Genomic DNA, 25323 nt, shown 5'->3' with positions numbered 1-25323 from the left:
GAGATAATGGCGCAGCGCCAGGCGTACAGGGAACTCTCCCGCGGTATCATTAGCATTGTGTTGTGCTTGTTGCTTATTCTCAATAAATGGTCCCACTACCAACTGCATTAAAAAAAAACAAAACAAAAAGCACCTCGATTTCCTGTTTGCCTTCCTCCAAATTTTTATGAATGTGCCAGAGGAGAAATGATCTCTTCCCCTCGTTTCTACCCAGGTCTGTCCATCCAACAGGAAATGTGACCCTCCCGGAAAAGTCTGGAAGTTGAGAAGAGGGTCTGGGCGGGGGGTTCGGGAGAAGGAGCGCGTGCAGGGGCCGGCCCATTTCTTTCTCTCTCCGCAGAGTGGCAGATGTCTGCTCCTGGGCCACACCTGGTAAGTGGCTTTCTCTGACCCAGGGCACAGTGCTCTGCAGCTTGTCCTGTGCCTGATGGGGAAGAATAGTGCCTCTCTGAGCGCTGGAGTCAGGGGAGTGTGCAGGGAGCGGGGTGGAGCAGGAGGTGGGGTGGAGTGGGGGTGGGGAGTGGGGGTGGGCGGAGTGGGGGTGGGGGGTGGGGGGGCGGGGTGGGGGGTGGGGGGGCGGAGTGGGAGGGAGGCCCTGGTCCCATGTGTACAGGAGGCTCTCTGAGCGTATGTCCGGTGCTAGGTCTCTGGTTCATTACTCTTCAGCCGGCTCTGCGCAGGGAGGGATGAAACACAAGGCCATGATGGGTTATTTCCCCCAGTTCTCATCACAAGTCGCATTTCCTGGTACCCTTCCAACCTCATCTTTCCACCTGTGCCCTGCATCCTGTCCCCTCTGCCTTCCTCAGGGACAGAGTTCATCCGTCATGCCTTCTCCTAAATGCATCTTCCTCTTCTCCCTTTCTGCCGTTCTTCCTCTCCAGCACTTTTTAAAATTTATTTATTCATTTTTAGAGAGGAGAGAGACAGAGAGGGAGAGAGAGGAGAGAGAGAGACACAGAGAGAGAAGGGGGGAGGAGCTGGAAGCATCAACTCCCATATGTGCCTTGACCAGGCAAGCCCAGGGTTTCAAACCGGCGACCTCAGCATTTCCAGGTCGACGCTTTATCCACTGCGCCACCACAGGTCCTCTCCAGCATTTATATCTGTATATAATATGTATATAATTTATAACATAAATTATATATTATATATAATATAAAGTTGTTAAATTATCAAACTTATTTAATTTTATATAATTTAATATATATAATATATAATATAAATAGTATAACTGCAATATATGTTAATAAAAATTTTAAGTCTTTTCCGTCTTAGGAGACAGAAACCCCAAACGAGCTCATTAGTAGATACGCCTCTTCTCTGCTGGCCGCCTGGCTAAGTGCTGTCTCCACTGCGCCCCTCCCCACTGCCTCACCCGCCCCCTCTTCAGCCTGGCCTGCCTGCAGCTCCAACCCTTCAGCCAAAAGTGTTCTCACAGGGTCGCCCCTGGCCTTTTTGTAGCTGAATCCAGTGCTTATTTTGCAGCACTTATCTTACTTACCAGGTCTGCAGCACTTGACACTGTTGCCCAAACCTGTCTGCTTGACAGTCAACTCAATTGGTTGCTTTCTCTGGTTTTCCTTTTGAGAACTGCTTGACCTCTCCAACCCTTTGAAGCCTCTTCTTTCCCTCCTGCCAGTCAATGCGGGTGTCCCCTAGAATGGGGTCTGTCTCCTCCTGCTCCCAAGCTTCAGACTTTCTCCTTCGTGGTCTGAGATCATGGCAGGACCCTCTAATCTCTCCCTCCCTTGAGCTCTCTCCAGCCCCAGGTTCACGACTCCTGCTGCTGTGGGCCACCGTGCCTGAGTCCCAGAGGCACTTCAGCCAGAGCCCCAAAGTGACCTTGGTGTCTTCAGCCTCCCCCTTCCCCCACATCCCCCCCTTCACACCCCAACAAGAAAGGAAAGGCTCAACACCCTCCCCCATCACCTCCATCTGAACCATGACGTCCCATCTGACCAGCTGGGCAGCCTTGTCCAGACACCCCGCGTGAGCGCTCATGCCTCAGAAACAGGAGCCCCTGCGGGTCCCCCACGGCTGAGCTTTGGGGCCTGCCACGCTCGGTTCATGTGGTTGATCCTGCCCAGGCTGGCCTTCTCCCTGTGGCCTGAAGTCTCAGCTTGTCATCATTTTCATTTCTTTTCTGAAGGCCTCGCAGTCCCCATCTGGCTGGGTTGGGTGACTCCTTACTGTTTCCCTGTACACCAGGTGTATGGGTCTGTCTCATCACTTAACTGTGTTTTTCACCCCCACCCCACAAACACTGTGAACCTCTTGAGCTCCTTGGGGATTCTCCATCCCCAGTGCCTGACAAGGTTTGGTACCAGGTAAGTGCTCAACAAATGTTTGGCCCCACGGATGATCAGGCTCTGGAGAGTCTGTAGGAGATTGAAGACCAGATGGGGGTACTGCAGAACCCTGGCCCTGCAACTTAGCAGTTGGGTGACCTCACTCTTCATTTCTGTAGCCATAAAACGGGATGTGGATTTTAAATGAGTTAGTAGTTGTTGAGTGGTGGTTGGTACTCAGTAAGCATAATTATTGATGGAGGTGCAATCTAGATACTGTAAGGATCTGTTTACTTGGCCACCAAAGGGAAGGAGGAAATAGTTGCTTTGCTCTGTGGGGAGGGAGAGAAAGGCACAGGGAGAAAGTAATGTAAGGTGAACCATGGGAAACTGGGTGAATGACATATCTTTGTGTAATCAAGAAAAGCAGACGCTCCATTTCTTTATCCTAATGCCATATTGCGGGGGGAGGCTATTGTGATGTGAGTGGCACAGAGTGTACTCTGGACTTTTTTATATTAGAAGTTTGAGCGTGAGACTGTAAAAGTATATGGCTTGTTATTTAAGTACAGTGTGTCCGTAAAGTCACGGTGCACTTTTGACCGGTCACAGGAAAGCAACAAAAGACGATAGAAATGTGAAATCTGCACCCAATAAAAGGAAAACCCTCCCAGTTTCTGTAGGATGATGTGGCAGCATGTGCGCATGCGCAGAGGATGACATAACACCGTGTATACAGCGGAGCAGCCCACGGCCATGCCAGTCAAGATGTGGACAGTACAGAGGAAAGTTCAGTGTGTTCTGTGGCTTGCTAAACTTGAATCCGTGACCAAAGTGCAACGTGAATATTGGCACGTTTATAACAAAGCGCCACCACATAGGAATAACATTACTTGGTGGGATAAGCAGTTGAAGGCAACCGGCAGTTTGGTGGAGAAACCCCGTTCTGGTAGGCCATCAGTCAGTGACGAGTCTGTAGAGGTTATACGAGATAGCTACCTAAGAATCCCTGAAAAATCTGTGTGTGAGCCCACATCAAACTGCACTGAATAGGTGTGAAACTGGGAGAGTTTTCCTTTTATTTGGTGCAGATTTTACATTTCTATCATCTTTTGTTGCTTTACTGTGACCAGTCAAAAGTGCACCATGACTTTACGAACACACTGTACTATAAATCCTAGAGTCTTCATTTATAAATCAGAGATTATAATGCTTCTTTTTTAGAAACACTACAAGAATTGTTATGGTTTTAATTTTTTTTGGGGGGGGGTTAAATTTTTAAAAGGTGTCACATAAAGATAGAGCATCATAGTGATATTGTCATGACTTGGGCCTATAAGCCTTAAACTATACCCCTAGATGAATTTTCAAATACATTTTTAATGTATTTATTTTAAAATGCATTTTTCTCACTAGTTATCATAGACACCCAGAGAACTTGAAATATCATGAACAATGATAAAAAATAAATGAAAATTGAGTCAAACCTTGAAACAAATGGTAAGAAATCATCACATATGGCTCTGTTATAAAAATAGATCAGAAATAACAAATATGTGAAAGTTATTTTATATAATGATCACTTTGAGAATTATTTTTTAGATTAAGGACATTCTCAACAACAACTAAAGTCAGACTTTTTGTATCTCCTAGATTTGATAAGACCACCTTTCAAAATACCTTATTAGAATTGAGGCAAGTAATAATTACTGAAATTACTGAAGTGAGTCCCTTTGCTTAATGGGACAATTAGATCAAGACACATCAAGTTCTAATACCTTCTTCATGAGGCCAGAGCTCAGATTAGGTTATTCCCAGCATTCTCAAGGATGGCTTGCTGTTTTATCAAAAGAGGTTGGATTTAAGAAGCCAAAAGTCCTATCACCGCCAGTAACCACCCTTGAAGGATTCTTAGATGTGATCATCTTTTTTATTTTCTTCTTCTTTATCAAGTGTGAGAAGGGGAAATAGAGAGACAGACTCCCGTATGCACCCTGCCCGGTACCCACCCCGCAACCCCTGTCTGGGGCCAATGCTCTGCCCATCTGGGCCCATGTTCATGACCAAGCTATTTTTAGCACCTGAGGTGGAGGCTCCACAAAGCAGTTTTCAGCACCCAGGGCCAATGCGCTCAAACCAATGAAGCCATGGCTGTGGAAGGAGAAGAGAGAGAGAGTGAGAGAGAAGGAGGAGGGGGAGGGAGAAACAGATGGGCGCTTTTCCTGTGTACCCTGACTGGGAATCAAGGGGACATCCACACGCTAGGCCAACGCTTTACCACTGAGCCAGTTGGCCAGGGCTGTGATCAAGTCTTAGACTCTGTTGGCTCCTCTTTTCATTTGCCAACACTCAAGAGAAGAATAACATCCTGTTTCTAAATTTTTAGCATTCGTGTATTCATCAGGGTGAAACTGATGATTATCTCGCCTGCCTTCCCAGGTCATCAGTGTGCTCCTTGCTAATAAAGAAAGAAGGATGGCAGGTGGGGGTATATGGAGAAGCACAGCTTACATAAATAGCGTAAGAATGTCAGGGAATAAGAGAGAAAGAGGACTTTAGGGAGAAGCTCTGTGTTAGCATGGCGGCTGAAGGAACTTCCCAGGCCAGCGGGCGTGGTTGACTAAAGCCGTCTGCCCTGACTGACGCAGGCTTTGGCCCCCCACTGGGGTGATACGGGGGGGGGGGGGAGTGACTGAGACATCATAACACTTTGTTGTCATTAACAATGTTCATCAACAGTGAACTTACTAGCGAGGCTTGAGGGTCCGTCCAAAGAGGCATTCACAGTTTATTTACCCATTCGTTCCGTCAACATTCTTGAGTATCACATTATAGGAATTATTTAGCAAAAAGCATCGAATGCAAGCTCATGGGCTGTTTTGATCATTCTTTTCCCTCTGGGTCTTTGGTTTATTTCCCCGCTGCTTGGGCTCTTGCCCTCAGAACACTCAACCTGGTTTTCTAAGATGATGACGGTGGGGTTGAAGGTGCAGATAATCAGAACCAGGCTACCCTCGCTGACTAAGCTGCATATTTGAAGACATAATATCTCAGCCTGCAGCCTTGATTAGTTTAATGAATCTAGTCTTCTGATGACTCTGAAGACTAGATTCATTAACTAATCTAAAATGCATTCCCGAGCACAGAGGATGGTCATGGTTTCATTACCTCCCGGAAACGGGCGACTGTTAGAAACTGAATGTTGCACCAACGAAGAAGAGAGGCTTTAATGGCCTAAAACCATATTTGTCATCCAAGGCTCTAGAAGAAATCCCATACATAGTCCCATCCTCAAAATAAGTGCCCTCAAATTGACCAGCTCATTCCTGCTCCCTCTGGGCAAGGCCCCTGAACGGCAGGCAACTGCACTAACCCCTTTCTCTCCCACTTGATTCAACCGCTCAAACAGACCTCAAACTCAAAGGACAGACGTAATCAATTCTAAGATGAAAGCCAATTTTCTAATTTTCTACAGAGAACTAACTGTATGGGTATTGTATCGGAAAACAGGTACTGTTTAATGTAAAACACTGAAGAGTGGTCCCTGCTATAGTGAAGCAGATCAGAACACACCACTTTGATAAGAGACACCAATGCCTCCTCCAGGAAACTGAAAACAAGCCCCCACCTTCTGTCAACTAGCAGCACCCAACGGCAGCACCCAACAGACCTGTGCTGGGAAAGTCGCACTGGGCCGCTGAGCACATGAGCCCCAGGGAAGAGAGAGAGCACCCACATCTGGGGAGGGCGTCAGCTGAGCGGAGACCCGCCGAGGTTTTTGTAAAATGGCATATGCTAGGTTTTTCTTGTTGATCAGTTAGAGCATCAGCAGCACCTGAACTTCTTGGGGCTTCGAAGCATGCAGCGACTCATTTAGTCCTTTACTTCTGCCGATAGGAGTTCTCAGGCTGCCAGCGCTGGTCACCACGAAAATTACTTGTGTGCTTTCTTCAGATGTGGGAAGACTTCTCACGTTCGGAAAGTCCTAGAATGGCACGGGTCCACTGCCGTAGCGGGCTTTATCTCTCTGGAGAGAATGGAGTTTTTGAAAATCATTGTGCTCCGAAGCAAGCCTCTTTAGACTATGGGAAAGGATGGGTCCCGTCATAGATGTAGAGCAACAGTCTACCGTTTAGTGGGACCTGCCCACATGTGGGCCACTGTCCTGTGCACTCGACATGCGTTTCTTTACTTAACCCTCTCCACAAACCTGTGAAACTGGTGTCATTATCTGGATGAACGGATGAGGAAACTGAGGCTTTGAGAAGCCACATGGCCAATCCAGTGAAATGCAGACACAGAAAAAAATACACAATAAAACAAGATACCCCGACAGACAGTCTTGGTGGAATTCTGTGGTATAATAATCTTTCTTCTGGCCAGTTTCAAGGTACAGAGAGTTTGCCACCGGCTCACAAAACTTGGGCATATCTAGCAATCAACCCCGCCAGGCAGAGGGAGCCCAGTCCAGCACAGCCCCGGCTAGAGCAGCGCTTCTGAACGACCCCGAGGTCCCAGCACACTGAGCGGCCCTGACGTAAACAGATGGGGTTAGTGAGGACCAGGCCAGCATCAAGAGCAGCTCCCTCGGATGTAGGGACGAAAATTTAGTGATTCACTAATTGAAACAATCAACATTTTGTTTCTGCAGATTCACCTGATCACCAAGGCCAACAGAATTTTATTTTCTATAAAAGGATTTTGTCTCATGTAGGAGTGAGAGATGTTACTGCTCTCAGACGATACCCCACAGCCAGCAACAGTGATGCCGATGGCTGCCAAGCCCAGGGGAAGAGAGGAGACCCGTCAACAATCCTCTCTGTGCTCTATGCCTTTACCGCCTTCTATCCTGCCTTCTGTGTATCACTTCTTCTTCCCTGTTAGTGTCATTTCCCAGTGTTGAAGACTTATCCCTTCAGCCAACCCCAGTGTCTTTGGCAGGCAGGACTCAGAGAATATCAACCCTTTGAGCACCCAGCTCAGCATCTTGCACATAGTACAGGCTCAATAAATGGTTTTGTACCCATCAAAGTATGCATACTCATCAACGGTGCACTTCCAGGTTTTATGTTTATTTGTTTGTATTTTTCTGAAGTTAGAAGTGGGGAGGCAGTCAGAGAGACTCCTGCATGTGCCCGACCGGGATCCACCCAGCATGCCCACCAGGGGGCGATGCTCTACCCATCTGGGGCATTGCTTTGTTGCAGCTGGAGCCATTCTAGTGCCCGAGGCAGAGGCCATGGAGCCATCCTCAGCACCTGAGCCAACTTTGCTCCAATGGAGCCTTGGCTATGAGAGAGAAAAAGAGAGAGAGGAAGGAGAGGGGGAAGGGTGGAGAAGCAGATGGGTGCTTTTCCTGTGTGCCTTGATTGGGAATCAAACCCAGGACTTCCACACACCAGGTTGATGCTCTACCCCTGAGCCAACCAGCCAGAGCCGGTGCACTTCCAGTTTTGACAGTTCTCCAGATAGGTTTTGTGATGTTCTTCATTTTCCAGCTAAAGGCAACCTGCCCCCAAATTCTTTCTCTGCTGTAATTAGAGGTGGATCACAGCATGCAGAGACCATCCCGGCTTAGGTCGAGGTGACTTCCGTATTTTCAAGTCCCAGGCCCAGGCTGACCCCCAGGGCTCAGGCGTCCTTCCCTAGGAACTCCCCAGCAGGTAACAGTGAGTCCCCAGATTAGAGTCCAACACTCCTCATCGCAAAGCAGGAGGCAGTGTTCTGGAACTTGGAAGAAGACTGGTACAATGAGGACTAAAAAAGCGAGGGGGAGCCGAGCTCTCTGGATCCTCTGCCAACTGCTAGAGCTGATGAGCTTGGTGTCGAGGTAGGAGACCGCTGCTAAAAACACAAGTGCCTGCAGCTGGTCTGCAGAGAGCGTGGCAAGGCTTCCGCTCCTGGATCAGAAGACAGCCTGGGGTGAGGGATGCCAGCCTTTGCTTGGACTCGAGTCCTGACCCCCTCGGTCTCTGCGGCAGGGCCCAGGTGGTACCCTGTGGGGTGGATTTGTTTTGTATCTTGTTTTACACAGAATATCACCTTCCTTCTTCTGCTCAGATGCCAAGGCTGAACCCATTTTGTTCTGGTGACAGCATCCACAGTGGTGGCCAGAAGCGCAGAGCAAGAGCACAGAAGCCAGAGGCTTGGTTGTCCATCAGACACTGTCATTTGGGGGAGGTCAGTTAAGCCCACAAACCAAGTGGGCTCTATTAGCCGGGTACAAGTGACAGCCCTTCTAGATAGAACCTGGCCTCAGGGCCAGTAATGGTTCCTCTCTCCCCAGGTATTTTATTTGGCTCATAACCCAGCAGACAAAACGGTGAGAAAGCCTGGTACTGGGTCTACCATTCACATCGAGTCTCGTGCGAATTCAGCAAATAGGATGGAGGAAGTGGCTTTGGCGGCTCTTCCTTAGGAAAGATTCGAGGCAAAGCAATTTAGGGCAAGCAGAGCATTCTTTTTCTCTTATTTGCTCTGTTTAGTGTTGTTAGCCCAACCTGGTTCCCAGAGAGAACTAAACTGAAAAATAAGACGTGTCAATTCTGGTATGGAGGGACACACAGCTGCAATTCTGTCATTTATCATGACTGTGACCCGTTCTCTAGGGCGATGTCCTCCCGGCCTCTGTCAGGGACGCTGACGGAGCACCTGGGCAGCCAGGGGGTGTTCACCCCTGGACGCTGCTAATCCTTTCTGGGGAGCCTGCAGGCTGTCCGGCTAAGCTCTTGTTATTCCACCTTTTCTTTTGTCAGCATTTGGCTCGCAGAGAAACAAATCATTACGGATTGTATCTCTCACTTATTTTATCCCCTCTGCTTCGCACCGAAAAGAACAGGCTCTGTGAAGAACCCGTCACAGCTCTTCCCACAATCTGGACTCACCTTAATGACACGAACGACAGTGCGGGCCGGCTGCTGCGAGGTGCATCATTTCTCACATGACACTCGAGCTCTGCTCCCGGACACAGGGTGTCCAGGCCTCTAGCTTTTGCTTCTAGGGTGCCTGTGAGCAGAAAGCTGCTGCACCCCAGACCAGGCAGTGACTGTCAGTTTCCCCACCTGGTTCCGTGGCACCGTGCCCCTTAATGTGTGCTCCGAGCAGATAACTGCCCTGTTATCGAGAAGAGGCTATTCCAGCGATAATGCGAATATCTAGTGCGCTGGGAGGAACCGATTAGCCGTTTTCCTGCGGGGTCTCCTTTCCCTGCTGTTCTATTTTACAGTCCACTTCCATCCTATTGCGACGGATAGGCACATCAGCACGTCCTGCTGCAACCAGGCACGTCGGCAAGCCGGGAGGTGGGCTCCCCCGGGGCCCTGGCTGGCGCATTAGGCAGTGGGCCAGCAGGTTCCTATCCGAAAAAGCTCTCCATCTCATTAGTTTCTCCCTGTACAGCAAAAAGCATGGTCATCTAGGTTATAGCAATCAGGGCAGAATTGCTTGCAATTGTGATGGGAGATGCACTAGATTTCTGAGACGTTAGACAATGCTGTTCTGTGAACTGGAGAGTTTTAAGGCAGAACTAATGTGGGGATGGGAAATGAATTTATTCAGCCCAGAGGTGTGGGTTCCCACTACCTTGTCCTGCAGGAAAAGCTGAGAAGTGATTCCAGGGGTCAGCATTAGTTCATTGATAATTTCAAGAAAGCTCTTCTCTTGGCTTCACAGTAAAATATAACAGGTTCCGTGGAAAAATCAGAAAATGGATTTTGCTCTGTCAAGAATCCTGGTAGTAGGAGCTTTAAAAGTCAAATAGAATTTGAGAGCTGAGAAACGTTTTTAATCTGGGAAGTTAAATTGGGCCTGAGACTAATGCCGACATGCGCATGGTATCTGAACCTATTTGGATGGACAAGGGATACACTGTTTCACGAGGCTATTATTGATCCTGCCGTTCCTCTAATTTTCAGTGGGTCATTCATTTTCTTACCTGCAAGAAAGCTAGGGAACCAAAAGGCAGTGAGACTTAATGCTCACGAACACAGTTTAGTTCAACACACCGAGAAGCTGCTAAATTTCAGTCACTCTTCTGGGCCTGAGATTGGTTCTTGCAATCTCCTGGTATATGGGTTGATGGGGGAAGGGTGAACAGACACTTAGCATGATTTCAATAAAATGAGAAATATGATGGTGGCATGCACAGAGGGCTCCGTCAGCTTTTATCCCGGCCAGGGACTAGAAAAGCCTCCTGGGTTAAAGTGAGTTCTCAGCGGAGTCTTGGTCTGTATCCACAGAGGTTCTGGGTCGTGGGCTGGAAGGGTGTTTTCTGCTTGGGTCTGGCCAGGCTGGTCTCGTCAGAGACTCAGCGCCCAGCATGCTTAGCCCTGCTGGGTGGAGCCAGGTGTTGGGTCTCTGGAAGTGGCTGTGAGCTCTGGGGTCTTGGCTGGGTGAGAGTTCTGAGAAATCTGCAGAGGGACGGAACGACTGCTAGCTCTGGGAACGCCAACACGTCAAGGTGAGACGCCCACCGTGCTGCCACGGGCTCGTCTTCTTCCTGATGGGAGCTTCCAGCCTCAGGGATACAGGAAACTGCAAGAACAGCTTAGCCCCCCCCCACCCCTCACCCCCCCCCCCCCCACGCACACACACACAACTTTGGAGCGGTTTGTCTTTGAGCTTTCAAAACGATTCAGGGCTCCCTGGGCCTCCCCTCTGCCTTCCAGGGCTCTGGGCGGGCTGTGAGTGGGCTGGGTGGGAGGTGGTTGGAGGGGGGACACACTTCCTCTACCCAGTCCAGGCTTGGCTTCCTCTGCTTCCTCTCAGGGTGGTTTTCCTGCATAGACAGCCCTCAGGATGTGAACCTCCCCCTGAGGAGGGCGGACGGAAGGGCCTGGGCCGAGCAGTGGTGATGCCCAGGTTCTAGATCTGACTCACTGCACGGGGCTGCACGGCACAGTCGCGCTGCTGAGGGGCAGCCAGAGCCGGCGGCCTGCTGTCTGCTTAGTCCCCCATCGATCCCCAAACCCAAATGAGCCCTGGTGTCTGCCACTCTCCCAGGCACTGCTTCTCTATGGTCTGGGTGGTGGGCGTGCTGGTGCCCTGCGTTCCTGCTCAGAGCACTCTGATTCTGCTCAGGTGTATGCCCTTCCGTCTGGCAGGTCACGAGCTTCAGGGAAAGTCAGCCGAGCTGACTCGAGGGTCAGTGAGTGCTTCTTACCTGGAACTGGCCAGGAACCCCACCATAAGCATTGGTTCAAGAATGGCCAAGAAGATTCAGGGGCAGTTGTCTGGGGCACTTGAGGGAAATAACCATCCTTGCTCTTAAGAGTGAGCCACAGCGAGAAAAAGGAACCCTCATACACTGTTGGTGGGAATGTAAAGTAGTACAACCATTATGGAAGAAAGTATGGTGATTCCTCAAAAAACTGCAAATAGAACTACCTTATGACCCAGCAATCCCTCTACTGGGTATATATCCCAAAAACTCAGAAACATTGATATGTAAAGACACATGCAGCCCCATGTTTATTGCAGCATTGTTCACAGTGGCCAGGACATGGAAACAACCAAAAAACCCATCAATAGATGACTGGATAAAGAAGATGTGGCACATATACACTATGGAATACTACTCAGCCATAAGAAATGATGACATCGGAACATTTACAGCAAAATGGTGGGATCTAGATAACATGATACGAAGCGAAATAAGTAAATCAGAAAAAAACAGGAACTGTATTATTCCATACGTAGGTGGGACATAATAGTGAAACTAAGAGACATTGATAAGAGTTTGGTGGTTACGGGGGGGAGGGGGGAATGGGAGAGGGATAGGGGGTGGGGAGGGGCACAAAGAAAACAAGATAGAAGGTGACAGAGGACAATCTGACTTTGGGTGGTGGGTATGCAACATAATTGAACGACAAGATAACCTGGACTTGTTATCTTTGAATATATGTATCCTGATTTATTGATGTCACTCCATTAAAAAAATAAAATTATAAAAAAAAAAAAAAAAAAAGAGTGAGCCACAGGAAGACGTTTCCTTCTCCCTGGACACAGGCCAGAGGGTGAGGCCTGAACCCACAGGGCCTCCAGCTGTCCAGCACACAGCTGAGTACAGGTCCCAGGAGACCACCAGGGAGGTGCAGCCAGGAGAACCCACAGATTTCTCTTCCCCTGTTGGGCCAATAAAACCCAGTTGTTGTTTAGGATGATTGTAGCGGGCTTTTTGCTTCCTGCCCCCAGAGCATTCTAACAAAAGTCACCTTCTGCTCACCGAGCCAGCTGGAGCTTCATTTAAGGCAGGGGTCCCCAAACTATGGCCCGCGGGCCACATGCGGCCCCCTGAGGCCATTTATCCGGCCCCCACCGCACTTCCGGAAGGGGCACCTCTTTCATTGGTGGTCAGTGAGAGGAGCATAGTTCCCATTGAAATACTGGTCAGTTTGTTGATTTAAATTTACTTGTTCTTTATTTAAATATTGTATTTGTTCCCGGTTTGTTTTTTTACTTTAAAATAAGATATGTGCAGTGTGCATAGGAATTTGTTCATAGTTTTTTTTATTGTCCGGCCCTCCAACGGTCTGAGGGACAGTGAACTGGCCCCCTGTGTGAAAAGTTTGGGGACCCCTGATTTAAGGTGTCGCCACCCGACTTACCTGAACCAGCCTGACTTCCTGTGCACCCTCCACACACGGCCAGAAGGAGACGCCAGCAGGCACAACTGTCCTGTTCCTCCCCTTTCCACAGTCGCCTTTGCCCACCTACAGGAGTGCAGGCTGTCCCAGTCTGTCCCCTACCTCCAGGACCTCTTGCCACTTCCTGGCTACTCCCAGGAAGGCTTGGGATGCACACAGGCTGCAGGTGCACCCGCTGCTTCCTGGAATCCTGCGTGCACTGCACCGCTCATGGGGTGCTAACCGTGCCGGCTTGCCCTGGCCTGTGAGCATTGCCTGAACAGGTGCCTCTCAGGGCGGATACCCAGAACGCCCCCACCTGTCAGGATGACGTGGTTGCCCTCCCTCTGTGTCCCTTGGACACCTAACACAAGGCCAACTCACACGATCCCTGCTCCCGGCACCTAGACGTTCACACACACACGTCTTTCTGGTCCCCAAAGCCTTCTCTTTCTAGCTGTCACGCTGCTTCCTGCTCACTGCCTGGCCCAGCGTGGAGGCGGTGAGATGACAGGAGACGCCGGAGGTGAATGTATGTCTAGAAAGTCTCACACATTAGATGTTCAAAACCCCTTAGCATAGACTTCATTGCGGTCTTGCTCAAAATGCGGCTATGGTTTCACCATTGCTGTAAAATGTATCCATCTTCTGTATGTTAAGGGAAAATGCTACACGTTACAACTAACAAGAGACCAGCAGGGATGGTTCTCCAATTTATGTACAGACAACTCTGCAGTTGGTGGGGAACCGCCGTCTGCCCAGCAGTTCTCACGCCCCGAGCCAGCAGAATGGTCATGCCACCTTAGCAAGTCTCATTAGCACTTCCCGATATGGTGTCGGTGCAGTGACTGATGTCTGGGGCACAGGTCTATTAAAAAGGACCTAAGCGGTTGGCCAAGAAAATAGAAGAACATAAATCACATGCTGCTTCACAGAAAAATTGCATGTTAAAAATTTAATAACCACACCACCCTCCTTACTTCTGTTACATCGTGAAAACACTCCCCCCCCCCCCCCCCCGCAAGTGACTGTCTAACCTAGAAGGGGCTGGAGATTTGTTAGTCCCATTCCCCCAAAGGGATGTAAAAATAGTAAAGACCATCAATAATGATTGATTAATTTCAATAACGTAAATAATGGTGATAATTGCGATCCAGAGAGAAATGCTTTCCTCTCTGATTAAGCTGACCCTCTGGGCCACCATTAGCACAAGCTCATTAGAATGCTAATCGGGAGATAAACGTGGTCTAGCTCTGCCGCGCCTCTCCAGCGCTGTCCCCTGCTCTCCGTTCCAGTTTCAACCTGTCATCTGCGCACTGTAGCCTGAACATCCCTCTGTTAAGCAGGAAGCATGCCTCATCTTCAGAGCTGGCTCCACTCTCGGGAGCCCTTACCACCAGAGCGGCATCCTGGCTGTGGTGCCCTTTTTTTTTTTTTTTTTTTTTTTTTTACAGAGACAGAGAGTCAGAGTGAGGGATAGACAGGGACAGACAGACAGGAACGGAGAGATGAGAAGCATCAATCATTAGTTTTTCGTTGCGCATTGCGACACCTTAGTTGTTCATTGATTGCTTTCTCATATGTGCCTTGACTGTGGGCCTTCAGCAGACTGAGTAACCCCTTGCTCGAGATAGCGACCTTGGGTTCAAGCTGGTGAGCTTTTTGCTCAAGCCAGACAAGCCTGCGCTCAAACTGGCAACCTCGGGGTCTCGAACCTGGGTCTTCCGCATCCCAGTCTGACGCTCTATCCACTGCGCCACCGCCTGGTCAGGCTAATAGTGCTCTTGATCATTTTAAAGCTCTGTGTGACCGTCACTGGGTGAGTGAGTTGGCTAAGTGGCTGGGTGGTTATCTCTATTTTACAGATTACTGGGCGGGGACACTGAGAGGTTAAGTGACATCCCCAACCAGCCAGTGCATGGGAAGCAATAACAGAAATAAACGTGTTCCTCCTTAGTCTACATTCCAGCTGTGTCTCCACAATAATCTACTGAAAGTGCTCCAGGGCCACCTTCCCTGCTGACTGACGCTCCTGTCCCTTTTTCTGGGTCATCATCCGGGCTCCTGGACCAGTTACCGCCTTCTCTCACCCTCTCTGCCTGTAACACGCAAGCCTGCAGGACCACTGCTTTTGATCAGCTATTTGGAGCTCTTCAGGTTCTTGTTTCTATTCCAGTGCGCAGGTCGTAAGGCCTGGCACAGAGCAAGGCACAGATCCAGAGGGCCAGCGACTTTCCTGGGTTGAGCCACCTTCAGGGTGGTATCACTGAAGAATATGCATCTGTTGCTCCCTTCCCCAGTTCCAGGGACAGATGGCATTGGAGAAAGCTTACTGTCACAGTACTGACTCTATCTGGCAAAACTAGCTAAAAATTACCCTCCCCTACCTACTCACACACGTACTCATGCACACCTTAAAAGTTCTCAAAATCTAAAAAGCACACCATGTCCTTCACCTTCATATCCTATAAGTACAGAGATTATTACCCCTGGAGTCGGTTCACCATTATTCAATTCTCAACAACCCTTGCCTGACCTGTGGTGGCGCAGTGGATAAAAATCATCAACCTGGAACGCTGAGGCCCCTGGTTAAAAACCCCGAAGTTGCTGCTCTGAGCATGGGCTCATCAGCGTGGGTCACTGGATTGAACAGGTGATCAGCCACATGGCTTGCCTGCTTATGCCCAAAGGTTGCTGGCATGAAAAGCCCAAGGTCACTGGCTTGAGCAAGGGGACACTGGCTTGGCCTCGGTCAAGGCACGTACAAGAAGCTCAATGTACAACTAAAGTGAAGGCAACTATGAATTGATGCTTCTCATCCTCTCTCATCTTTTTTCTCCCTTCCTCTCTCTCTCTCTCTTTCTCAAAGAAGAAAAAACACCAAATAAAAATAAAATTTTAAAAATATCAACAGTCTGTATTATGTCACTGTTGGAGAATGACAGCTTATACAGTGATCTTAGGAGAGTTTACAAAGGCTGAAATTATATTTAGAGATTTGTATCTAGTATTTCTATTGGTAAATGAAAACTTAAAAAATATATATATGTATGTATTTATTCAAATGTGTTCAATATGACTTAGAAAACAGATGGATTCTCTCAAAAACAAAACCAGAAAGAGAACACCAATTGGGTAACTCTATATCTTTTTTTTTTTTTTTTTCTTTTTCATTTTTCTGAAGCTGGAAACAGGGAGAGACAGTCAGACAGACTCCCGCATGCGCCCGACCGGGATCCACCCGGCACGCCCACCAGGGGCGATGCTCTGCCCACCAGGGGGCGATGCTCTGCCCCTCCGGGGCGTCGCCATGCTGCGACCAGAGCCACTCTAGCGCCTGGGGCAGAGGCCACAGAGCCATCCCCAGCGCCCGGGCCATCCTTGCTCCAATGGAGCCTTGGCTGCGGGAGGGGAAGAGAGAGACAGAGAGGAAAGCGCGGCGGAGGGGTGGAGAAGCAAATGGGCGCCTCTCCTGTGTGCCCTGGCCGGGAATCGAACCCGGGTCCCCCGCACGCTAGGCCGACGCTCTACCGCTGAGCCAACCGGCCAGGGCCTTACTCTATATCTTTTATAAAGAATTTTAACTATGTCAGACTGTGTATGTAATTCATCTTAAATTGAAGGTCATTTGAAATGATTTTCTTTTAAGAAGTGACAGCCGTGATCTGCCCTGCGGTGGGCAGGAGGGCCGCGCCTACCCTGTTCAGCCACGGTGCCGGTTTCCCTGCGACTGTGCGGTTGACAGAGTGCCCTGGGCCCCCCTGCTCACAGGCCAAATTCCCACAAAGCCGCGGGAAATGCCTATAGCACTGACTCTTTTTTTGTTACCATCAAGCAAACAAAAGACAATTTTTCAAGATCACACTTATCTATGCCTTAGATTTCATGTGTCAAATTGAAGTAATTTCTTAGGAAAGTGAAAAATACTCATTGCTCAAAAATAACTCGAGAGTGATTTTTTCTTTTTCTCTTTTTTCCTTTTTGGGCAATCACTAAACTTCAAATAGCCGCTGATGAATAGCTTTCTTCCCCATCCTACTGTCAGATTAACACAAAAAACACAAAACAACTTCAACTAGCAGGAGACATGACAACATACACTGCATTTAGATTCAAGCAGAGAGAAAAATCTAGACTGTATATTTTATTCTGCCCAGGGCTACGGAAAATGCCTTGGCAAATCAGTGTCTCCTATAAAGAGAGCATATTTTTTCTTTCTTTTCCAGTAGTCTACCTTCTTGGACAAGGCGACATTATCTTCAGGGTCTCCCCAGACCTCCACATCACACTCGGGCAGCCTCCGCCACGCCCAGGCTGCGATCGCCGGAGCCACGCCCACATCTAGACCAGGCCTTGGCCGCAGACGGCTGCTTCCAGCTCCTCTCTTACTTGAAGATTTTAGTTCCAGGAGAGTGTGAGTTAAGTGTGTGTTTGTACAAGTGGCAAATTAGACATCTTTTCCCTCAGTGGATGTGGCCTCATAGCAGGGTGTACAAGGCTCAGTGAGGGGACAGGGTTTGATTTACCCATCCTCTTACCTGTTGACCAGGTAGGTGTCTTCATAGAGGGTCCATCTGCACCACGCTAGCGGGCAGCCCTGAGGATTATGCACTCTGAAAAGATTCCCCGTGGAACCTCTTCATTAGGTTTGAGAAGGTGCCTCCTCGCTCCTGTAATGCCAGCAACGTCTCCTCATATGACTCCTCTAATCTTCACATTGCACCAATCCTCCCCTTTGAAGTGGGCATTGAGCTGAGGACTGCAGAGCACAGGTGTTCCCTCGCTTTCTTTTGGAATGAGGAAGTTACTGAGGCAAATCCTCATTTTCACTTCGTGCCACCTGTGTTTATTGTCCACTTGCTCTTTTCATTAGGAAGCTCGATCTCCCAGCAGACACCGGGTCTTCAATGCCTGCCCCTTCCTCCCTCCTCTCTGCTTGCAGACTTGGAGCTGGACTAGCCCACATCCCTCTCTGGAAGGAAACGGCGGTCACAGTACGATATAAGCAGGACTGTACTTTGAGTTCAGAAAGGACGAGAAGGATGGGGCAGGCACGCTGACTTGAGGAGAAGAACAAATGTCTGAGTCACAACTGGACAGTGTAGAAATTGTAGGCCATTGTATCTAAAGGACTGTAGAAGCAGCTTTTTCTTGGTGTTAAAGATTACTAGAGATAAACAGGAATGACAGTCCGTGTCCCAATCCTGCTGCTCTCATACGTACCCATGAGAGGCGTGTTTCTGAAACCCCAGCAAGGATCTAACAATGGTGGTCTATTTTACTGTCACTGGTCGCTAAAAACAGTATAGAAAATTCTTAGGATTATGCTTAGTTCTGTAACTTAGTTTCTAAATGAATCTCTACACCTGTTTCTAATCATCACCAAAAGTAATATCTTTAAGCAGCAATCTCATTGGTCTTCTAGATGCATCTAGGAGGTAGGGGGTGAGGTCTGCAGAACTCCATGATGAGGAAGGGGGGCAGAGTGACTTCCTGGGGGGAACAGAGCACTCTCTCAGACACTTTCAGTGCGTGCATTGTCTTAGCTTCCTTCCCAAATGACATCAGACTTATATGCTGATGGTATCAGAAGTCTATGGGAAAAAAAATCCCTATAAACTTTTCTAGCACCAAACGTAGCCAGCTCACTCAAGCAGCATGAGCATGAAATACAAGCCCAAGTTCACAGAAGGTGGCAGAACCATTGCCACTGATGGACAGAATCCAAAACACAAAACAGAACAAAGAACTTCTTACTGGGAAGCAGGTGAGGTGACTGGGTTGATTGTTTTGGCCGCTGCATGCCAACTTTTTTCTGTATAGGAAGTAAACTTCAATAAAGTAAAATAGATTTGAACATACTTATTAATAGTGAGCTTCAAACCCTCTCAGTGGCTGCAGCACATCCTGCCAGGATCTCTGTAGGTGTGGCTTTCCTCCATACGTCAGTATTCAGTGCAAAAAGGACAACATCCTGAGTGACTGTTATTTTTACCAAAAGGAGTTTTTCTTGTAGTTATGGTGGTCTTTTTTCAAAATTCTCAGCCCAGTCTAGGGAGATGTCATATAATATCAAGTTTATGCTTGACAATAATCATTCTTTTGAATCATTGTGCAATCCTCTCTCCCTAAAGAGTTACACTGAATATAACACAGGAGGTAGGGGGTGAGGTCTGCAGAACTCCATGATTACATCAGCTCTTAGTAACACAAGCAAGCATCAGAGATGTGTAGATCTCTTTTATGTAAAGAAAGCCATGGTTGGAAGGTCAAGCTGACCAGTACCCCCATCCCGGGAGGTGAGCCCAAATCCATCCACTTCAGGGTAAGTCCAGAGAACTTCTGATCTGTAGAAACCTACAGTGAATGGGTATAAACAAAGGAAAATGGGTATCGACCCTAACAGAGAACATAGTATAATGGCAACAACTACACTACTGCCTTCAAAGAGTGGGCGCGAGGGTGGAATTTACAAGGTTCTTCTATGATTGGAAAGAACAAAACTTCAGACCAAGTGTGGCCAAAGTTCACCTGTGCAATTTAGAAGTCTCAATTGCAGAAAGACCAAAGAAACTGGGTGATAGGACATCCCAGAGGCACATGACCACATCACAGGTGATGTACACTTCTATTTTGGCCAAATATCATCCCAGTACCAGAGGCCTGGCGTACAATGACTTTGGATTGTTCAGACACCTAATAAAGTTCTGAAGCATCATCTCCTTCTGGAACCCTGGAGTAGGGAAGGGCCATTTTGTCCCTAAGCCACCATCCTCCCCAAAGAGGGAATCATTTATCTGGGGTGTCTTTTAGCCTCTGATGGAATCTTTTCTGTAGTTGATACTCTATAGTAAATCATTCTGGATGTTAACACATTCTTTCTCCTTGTAACTTAAATTTTGCTTTCTTGAAAGTTCTATTCCTTGTTCCTACTGAATCACCCAAAATATAGGTCTACCTTTTCTTCTATTCAACATCGTTGAGGACAGCAATAATATGTAAATGTTTTCATTTTCCATTTTAACACATGGAGTTTTCTCAACTCTCCTTCCCATGGCATGGATTCTGCATGTGTTTTTGTGTCAGGTGGTCCTGAGTTTGAAGACCTTGGGCACATTACCAAGTCTCTCTGAGCCCAAGTTTGTTGCTCGGTGAAATGAGGATTGTAATGCTGCATTGATTATGTATTATTGCGTACTATCTCGGGTCAAAAAGCAGTTTTAAGATCATGATTCTTCTGGATGGTTCTTTCAGTTTAAGATAGGTTAGCTAATCTCAGCTAGGCTTGCACATGTGTGTGAAGTCAGTTGACAGGTTGGCTGCGTGTAAGACTTAGTCACATGTCTCTCAGGTTGGCATGGGCCTGTTCACATGGTGATAATGTCCTAAGAAGCCACAGAGCACACACTCTTTGGAAGCCTCTGTTTATATCCCATTTGTTAATATTCCATTTACCAAGGTAAGTAACACGGTTAGCCAGGTTTAAGGAGTGGAGACCTGAATTTGATTTCTTTACAGTAAGGGTGGAGAATTGTGGGTGTTTTTTTTGTATGATTTCATTTTTTCATTTTTAGAGAGAGAGGAGAGAGAGAGAAAGAGAGAGAGAGAGAGAGAGAGAGAGAGAAGGGGAAGAGGAGCTCAAAGCATCAACTACTATATGTGCCTTGACCAGGCAAGCCCAGGGTTTTGAACCAGCGACCTCAGCGTTTCAGGTTGATGCCCTGTCCACTGCGCCATCACAGGTCAGGCTGTGGATGTTTTTTTTTTTAAAAATATATATATTATCTATTTTTTCAATTACAGTTTATATTCAATATTATTTTGTATTAGTTTTGAGTATATAGCATAGATGTTAGACAATCACATACTTTACAAAGTGTTCCTCCTGATATTTCCAGTACTACCTGGCATAATTCATAGTTATCACATTATTAATCATATTCACTATGCTGTATTTTATATCACAATGACTATTCTGTAACTACCAATGTGTACTTTTTAATCTCTTCATTTTTTTTACCCAGTCCTCCCAAACTCTCACCCCTCTGGCAACCATCAAAATGTTCTCTGTGCCTGATTGGTGGTGGCACAGTGGACAGAACATTGACTTGGAATGCTAACATTGACTTGGAATGCTGAGGTCTCTGGTTTAAAACCCTGAGGTCGCTGGCTTGAGTGCAGGCTCATCTGGCTTGAGTTCTGGGTCACTGGCTTGAGCCCAAAGGTCACTGGCTTGAAGCCCAAAGTTGCTAGTTTGAGCCAGGGGTCACTGGCTTGGCTCGAGCCCCTGGTCAAGGCACATATGAGAAGCAATCAATGAACAACTAAAAGTGCCACACTATGAGTTGATGCTTCTCATCTCTCTCCCTTCCTATCTTTCTGTCTCTTGCTCACACACACATACAAAATGTTCTCTATATCTACAAGTCTATTTCTGTTTTGTTTGTTCATTTAGATTGTTCTTTAGATTCTACATATAAGTGAAATCACACGGTATTTGTCTTTCTCTGACTGACTTACTTCACTTGGCATAAAATAACCTCCAGGTGCATCCATGCTGTCCAAATGGTACGGTTTTGTTCTTTTTTTATGTCCTAGCAATATTGTATATATGTACCGCCATTTTTTTTATTCACTCATTTATTGATGAACACTTGGGTTGCTTCCATAGCTTAGTTTTGTAAATAGCACTGGAATGAACACAGAGGTGCATATATTTTTTCCAATTAGTGTTTTGGGTTTCTTTGGATATATACCCAGAAGTGAAATCCTTGGTTCATAAAGCAGTTTCATTTTGAACTTTTTGGAAAACCTCCATACTGTTTTCCACAGTGGCTGCACCAGTCTACATTCTCATCAACAGTGTGGGAGGGTTCCCTTTCCTCCAAATCCACACCAGTACTTGTTTGTTGGTTTATTGATGATAGCCATTCTGACAGTTGTGAGGTGGTATCTCATTATAGTTTTAATTTGCGTTGCTCTGATGATTAGTGACTTTGAGCAGTTTTCATAGGTCTATTGCTATCTTTATGTCCTCTTTAGAAAAGTGTTTATTCTGATTCTTTGCCCATTTTTAAATTGGATTGTTTGGGGGGGGGTTTGCTGTTAAGCTTTATAAGTTCTTTATAAATTTTGGATACAAACACCTTACCAGCTGGCATTGGCAAATATGTTCTTCCATTTAGTGGTTGTCTTTTTCATTTTGTTGATGGTTTCCTTTGCTGTGCCAAAACCCTTTAGTTTGATATAGTTCCATTTGTTTATTTTGTATTTTGTTTTCCTTGTCCAAGGAGATATATCAGAAAAAAATATTGTTAAGAGAAATGTGTGAGCCCTGGCCAGTTAGCTCAGTCAGTAAGACATTATCCTGAAATACCAAGGTTGTGGGTTCAATCTGTGATCAGGGCACATATGGGAAGTGACAAATGAGTGCACAATAAATGAATGCTCCCCTCTCTCCCCCTCCCTCTCTCTCTCTCTTCCACCCTCTTCCTCTCTCTGCCTCTCTAAAGTCAATCAGTTAGTAAAAAAATAAAAATAAAAATAAAAAAAAGAAACGTGTATGAGTTTACTGCCTATGCTTTCTTCTTAGGAGTTTTACGGTTTCGAGTCTTACATTTAAGTCTTTAATCCATTTTGAATTTTTCTTGTATAAGATATAAGAAGCTGGTCTAGTTTAATTTTTTTTTTTTTGCATGTATCTGCCCAATTTTCCAAACACCACTTATTGAACAGACTGACTTAACCCCATTGTATGTTCTTGACTCTTTTGTCAAATATTAATTGACCATATAGGGGTGGGTTGATTTCTAGGCTCTCTATTCTGTTCCATTGATCTATGTGTCTGTTTTTGTGCAGGTACCATGCTCTTTTGGTTACTATGGCCTTGTAGTATAGTTTGATATCAGGTAATGTGATTCTTCCAACTTGGTTATTTCTCAAGATTGCTGTGGCTATTTGGGTCTTTTGTGGTTTCATGTAAATTTTTTGAATTATTTGTGCTAGTTCTTTAAAATGTGCCATTGGTAATTTAATAGGAATTGCATAGAATCTATAGAGTGCTTGGGGTAGTATGAATGTTTTAATGCTGTTAATTCTTTCTATCTACCAACACGGTATATAGTTCTATTTATTTGTATTCTTCTTCAGTTTCTTTCTTTAGTGTCTTATAATTTTCTGAGTATAGGTCTTTTTACCTTCTTGTTTAAATTTATTCCTAGGTATTTTTCATACAATTGTAAATGAGATGTTTTTTCTTTGTTTCCCATACTGATAGTTCATTATTGGTATATACAAATGTAACCAATTTCTGAATATTTATTTTGTATCTTGCTACTTCACTAAATACATTTATCAGTTCTAGTAATTTTTTGGTAGATCTTTAAGGTTCTCTAGATACAGTATCATGTCATCTGCAAATAATGACAGCTTTACCTTTCCAATTTGGATGTCTTTTATTTCTTCTTCTTCTTTGGTTTCTATGGCTAGGACTTCTTGTAATATGTTAAATAAGATAGGTGAAAGTGGACATTCTTGTCCTGTATCTGATCTTAAGGGAAATGCTTTTATTTTTCCCCAGTGAGTATGATGTTATCTGTGGGTTTGTCATAGATGGCCTTTATTGTGTTGAGATATGTTTCCTCTATTCCCACTTCACTGAGAGTTTTTTTTTTATACTAAATAGGTGCTGAATTTTATCGAACACTAGTCTTACTTCTATTGATATGATCATGTAATGTAATTTTTATCCTTCATTTTGTTCATGTGGTATATCACATTAGTTGATTTGCAAAATATTATACCAACCTTGCATCCCAGGAATAAATCCCACTTGATCATGGTGTATCATCTTTTTAATGTATTGCTGAATTTGCTTTGCTAATATTTTGTTGAGAATTTTAGTATCTGTGTTCACCAGGGATATGGGCCTATAATTTTCTTTCTTTGTAGTGTCTTTATCTGGTTTTGGAAAAAGGATAATGATGACCTTATAAAATAAACTTGGAAGTTTTCCTTTCTATTGAATTTTTTAGATTAGCTTGAGAAAGATAGGCGTTAGTTTTTCTTTGAATGTTTGGTAAAATTCACCTGTGAAGCCATCTGATCCAAAACTTTTGTCTGTTGGGAGTTTTTAAAATTATTCCTTCAATATCATTAGTTATAATCTATCGGTTCAGATATTTATTTATTTATTTATTTATTTATTTAATTATTTTTTTTTTGTATTTTTCTGAAGCTAGAAATGGGGAGAGACAGTCAGACAGACTCCCACATGCGCCCGACTGGGATCCACCCGGCACGCCCACCAGGGGCGATGCTCTGCCCACCAGGGGGCGATGCTCTGCCCCTCCGGGGCATCGCTCTGCCGCGACCAGAGCCACTCTAGCGCCTGGGGCAGAGGCCAAGAAGCCATCCCCAGCACCCGGGCCATCCTTGCTCCAATGGAGCCTCGGCTGCGGAAGGGGAAGAGAGAGACAGAGAGGAAGGAGGGGGGTGTGGAGAAGCAAATGGGCGCCTCTCCTATGTGCCCTGGCCAGGAATCGAACCCGGGTCCCCTGCACGCCAGGCTGGCGCTCTACCGCTGAGCCAACCGGCCAGGGCCCGGTTCAGATTTTTAAATTCAGTTTTGTGAGAGATTGTATGTTTCTAGGAATTTATCCATTTTGGGGTATCTTTATAATATATTCAAATCTCAACCATCTAGTGGTGACGCGAAGATAAAATGATAGATAAAATGCAAAGGACTGAGCACAGAGCTTGGCACATAGTAGCTATGCAGTAAGCTAAGCCTTCCCCATCCGTGACATTGTATCACCTCTTTAGGGTAGGACCCCCCCAGACCCCAGCTCCATGGAACCTACCCATCAGGGATGGTGATAGGATTAATTAGGTTTAAACATTGCCTGATAAAACTCTGTTAGTTCTTTAGAGAGATGCAGGATGTAAATTTAAGCTGTTATTACATTATTATAGTTTTCTCATCCCTGCTGCAGCTGCAAAATCAAGGCCATCAAGTATTACAGGCCTTTCATTCTATTTTTACTATCACAGTATTGGATAATAAATTTAAATGGGAGAGTCTGAGAGTAAGATGACCTCTTTCTTACCAACTGTATCAGTTGAAAATTCAGGTCTAAACCTTGAGAACTTTGTATCTTTTTCAAAAGGAAAAAAATGACTTAGTAGTTTAGATTTATGCATAAGGGTTTTTGCAAAGGTGGTAAAAATAACCCATAGAGCTGATCTGTTCTTGGGAAATTTTATTGAATGAAATTTAATGGTGACCAGTCTTAGCAAACTGTGTAAGTCCATGTCTTTTTTCATGTATTTCAAAACATGATTTTAAAATATTAAAATAATATTTCTCCTTTCTTTTTAAAGATGCTTGTTCCAAGCCGAGAACCTAAGGT

The sequence above is a fragment of the Saccopteryx bilineata genome, chromosome 11, assembly GCF_036850765.1.
Source record: "Saccopteryx bilineata isolate mSacBil1 chromosome 11, mSacBil1_pri_phased_curated, whole genome shotgun sequence".
Lineage (NCBI taxonomy): Eukaryota > Metazoa > Chordata > Mammalia > Chiroptera > Emballonuridae > Saccopteryx > Saccopteryx bilineata.
Note: the sequence above shows the minus strand (reverse complement) of the source record.